This window comes from Castor canadensis, chromosome 2 (assembly GCF_047511655.1).
Source record: "Castor canadensis chromosome 2, mCasCan1.hap1v2, whole genome shotgun sequence".
Lineage (NCBI taxonomy): Eukaryota > Metazoa > Chordata > Mammalia > Rodentia > Castoridae > Castor > Castor canadensis.
Genome location: NC_133387.1, coordinates 4300967 through 4305003, shown reverse-complemented (window position 1 = coordinate 4305003; position 4037 = coordinate 4300967). Strand labels below are relative to the sequence as shown.

General features: G+C 41.3%; 1 non-coding gene across 1 annotated transcript; it reads right to left on the bottom strand.

The window, feature by feature from the left end:
- Positions 1 to 3278: 3278 nt before the first annotated feature.
- Positions 3279 to 3441, bottom strand: LOC141420923 (U1 spliceosomal RNA). The gene has a single exon (XR_012445647.1). It is a non-coding gene; the product is annotated as a U1 spliceosomal RNA (small nuclear RNA).
- Positions 3442 to 4037: the final 596 nt, after the last annotated feature.

Below are 4037 nucleotides of genomic sequence, written 5' to 3'. Positions count from 1 at the left end.
CTGTGTGTACTTTAACCTAAACCATGAACCTGTGAGTTAAAGACAGTGGTGACTACTAGCCCATTTTGCAGATGAGAAAACTAAGAATTAGGGAAGGTAAAAGTGATCCGTGTATTTGATGAGATTTGGTCTTCTTGTCCAGAGCTTTTCCCAGGTTCTTCTGTATAGGGACAGGGGGCTTCAGCATACACAGACACACCAAGTACTCATATCCATGGTGTAATTTGAGAGCGATCAGGGAAAGACCCCATCATCCACCCAGTAACTCCTCCACCAATTAGGAAATGTCATATATAGTCAAAAGAGGACCATCAAGTACAGTGGTCAAACACACCCTCAGTGTAGCTGTTAGTCAGTTCCTTCTAAATTTGAGGAGGGAGAAGAATGAAACCTCAAAATGCTATTGTCTTCCTCCTTTTCCAAAATTAGTGTCATGATAATGTATGTGTTTATGTACACACATGCCGGCATGCTGGAATTCAGATAGATGATTAGCTGTTAGATGGATAGATAATAGACAGACAGATGAATAGATGCATAATAAACAGATGACAGGTAGATAACTGGTGAGGATCTAGCTAAAACATGGTTCTATGCGAGGACATTGACACCTGGGAGCAGCTAAGCGCAGGTGGGCATGGAAATCACATTAGCGTGTTCTTACGTGCTTCCCCTGTGCTCGTCACAGGCTGACTGATGTTCTAGACCCTGTTCCTCTCGGAGTCTTCACGGTACACAAGATTTCAAGGGATTGGATGTGTAATTATCCTACATGTCAACAGCTCCTGATGGTTCGTTTATATTTTACCGCCGTGATATCTGTGCAGCCTATTAGGCTGTAGCTAAGAGACATTTGTCTTCCTGTTCTTCCTTCTGTTCATCTAATTGACACTTTGTGTTTTGTTCTACTTTATCTTTTGGAGTTTTATGGCAAAATGTCCACATTTTTCATGCACCTACCCCTGGGTGTTTCTTGTGAGCAAAAAGACAAAGATGACTCTTTTTCTAAGAAGAAAAACAGTTTCCCACTCCTTCCAATCCTGTGCTCATTCCAGTAGCTGGATGGCTTGACAGAAGAGGCTTCCAAGTGGATTGGGACGATAATTTACAAAACTAAATAAGAACTTGGGAGGCCTGGGAAGGAATCTATTCTTACGAAGTTAGTAACGGCTCTTACCTGGTGGAAAGCATAAATGGACTCTTTTCACATATAACTCGTGGGCATAATGAAGTTTAAGAAATAGCAATAGAATTAAATTATTTCAAAATCTATTTCAAAATTTGCCGTTTTGGAATTCAGGTCCTTTATCATAGGATCATTGAATTTCCAAGCTGCAGGAATCCAAGAGGGATGATCTAATTCATTTTGGTGTCTCTAGCAGTCCAACTGAGAATCAGTCAGCCACCGTGGGCCCTGCCTTGCCACTCAGACCCTGGACTAAAGCTGAGGATGCCAGGAGGGGAGATGTTATCGTAAAGCATGCATGGGAGTGGTCTGCAGACTCTGAAGGGAGGAAAGAGCAGACAGCCTGCGTGGAAGAGGTGCAATCTGACATTGGTTTTGAAAAGTGCCCGACGTTTTAAAGTGCATAAGAAAGGGGTTCAGATTTGAGGTATCAGGGTCTGCCTGAATGGGCCAGCAGCTACACCAGTGGACTGTCTGGGGTAGTCACATCCAGTGGTACAAGACTACAGTAGACCGTAAGTAGTCAGAGGCTAGCAAGAGACTCAGCTCCTTTCAGACAGTCCAAGCAGGAAGACCACATCTATAAGCAGTTTATAAAGTTGGGGGGTCAACCTAGTGACTCTGAGTGGACCACTGACTTCTCCAGCTGAGTTTTCACTGGTTCCTTCCTTCTCTCCTGAAGGAGAAAACCCCACACCCTTTGCAAGCTTTCCTCCGCAAGCTTTCTCATTCTGCCAGTCTGCAATGTCTGAGAATTTCTATTTTGGCAGTACTGGGGTTTGAACTCATGGTCTCACACTTGCTAGGCAGGTGCTTCTACAACTTGAGCCACTCACCAGCTCTTCTTTTTGTGATGGTTGTTTTCAAGACAGGGTCTCATGAACTATTTGCCTGGGACTGGTCTCAAACTGCAATCTGCCTGATCTCTGCCTTCTGAGTAGCTAGGATTACAGGCATAAGCCACCATGCCTGGCTGAGAATTTCTTGGTGTATACCTCTCCCAGGAGAAGCTGAAATGAAATTTGGAATGGTACTTTAAAAATTCAGATACCAGTTTAGAGTTTAGGTCAGAAAGCATGGAGACACAGCAGCTATCTCCCCAAGGCCTGCTGTGCATATGAGAAATGACCTAAGGGCACAGGAGCAACTCCGTTCTATGTTCACCTTTTCTAAGCAGGAAGGACCCCACACTTCCTGTTTGTCCATTGTTGTGGCAAGCGGTCTTAGGCTTCATTGCTCGTGAACATTCTGTGCTCCTTGTGGTATGCGTGCACGGCTGATGGATGCTCTGTGCAGCTTAAACTTTTGTCCATCCACCACCTGTAATTAGCACATCTCAGTCTAGTGGTGGATTTGTTATTTAACCCTTCACAAGATGTTATATTTGTACACCTTTATGTGTTCTGTATTTGAAGTCCAATAATTAAGTGGGTACATTAAAAAATTGCTGCTTTTGCCTAGTGAAGCAATCAAGGAGCATGAAATTAATTTCCTTATTTAAAAATTCCTTTCCTCCTTATATTTTCTCTGATGTTCAGCATAGCTTACAACTTCACCAGTTGTATATATTACTACTTTAATAGCATTTCCTAAATTAAAAAATAGTATTTGTCTGAGATATGTTTTACATTTTATAATAAAATTTCCAGCTTTATTGAGGTATAATTGAAAATAAAGTTTGTGTTCATTCACAGTGTACAATGTGATCTGTCCCACCCTTTGGCTTTCAGGTTTTCTGTGTTATGTTTTGTGTCTTTTAATTGGAGATTTGGCATTTGGCATATCTTGTAATGCTTGAATTCATTTACCCCATGCTCGTTTTCCTTTTTATTTGTTATACTTTTCTATATTTCTCCATTTTGCTCTTAATTTGGACTAATTGAGATCTGATTTTCATTCTGTTACCTTCTACTAATTTGAACATCATTCTCTCTATAGCCTCGGTATCCCTAAGAATTTAATACGCACATGTAAAAAGTTCAATGGATATTCAAAATCTGTATATCATGAAGATGCCATAACACTTTAACTTTGGTTCCCCCTTCCTGGCTACTCCAGGGTTGTTTCTTTTCTTTTTATTTATTTGTTCTTTTAGGGGAGAACGCAAATGCAGTCCCCCACTACCACGAATTATGCAGTTGAGTTTCCCGTATCTGGGGAATGGCAGGGGTCAGCACATCCGGAGTGCAGTGGATGAGCCTCGCCCTGGGAAAACCACCTTCGTGATCATGGTATCTCCCCTGCCAGGTAAGTATGTCCACTGTTGTTTCTAACTTCAAAGATTAGGTTAAAAAAAACAACTGTACTTATCCTATTTTAGGTTAATTTTTGTGTGTGCGATCTACTCCTCTCACCATTATATTTACATTTGTAACATGTTTTGGAATTGTTTTGTTTTTTCTTGAAGTACTTTTGAACACTGATACTCACTGTGTGGCTTACAGATTAGCGTTACCTGCAAACTGTGAGTTCTTGTTCATATCTGGTACAAGCTTGATCCAGAAGGCAAATCGACTCCATCTTTACCAACTCTGTTTATTGCAGTTGACACGCTTGTCACAGCAAGGCTTTCTTTAATAGTTTTATCATAGTTTTGAATTAGCATACAAGTTCACCCCCACGCTATGTTGCTACACTTCCCCTCTTTCAAAGTGTTTGGTGGGTTTCTCTGTGCTGTCTTCGTAAGAATGCATGCAGCACACTTCTGTTTTCCTCACACTCAACATGCTTTCCCTCCTCCATCCTGCTGGTTCCCCGGTCTTTCACATCCATATCTTATTATCGTTATTGTCTTCATCATCATTTTAGGTCTGGGTTTCACAAATGAGTGAAAACTTTTAAGTGAGGCTTT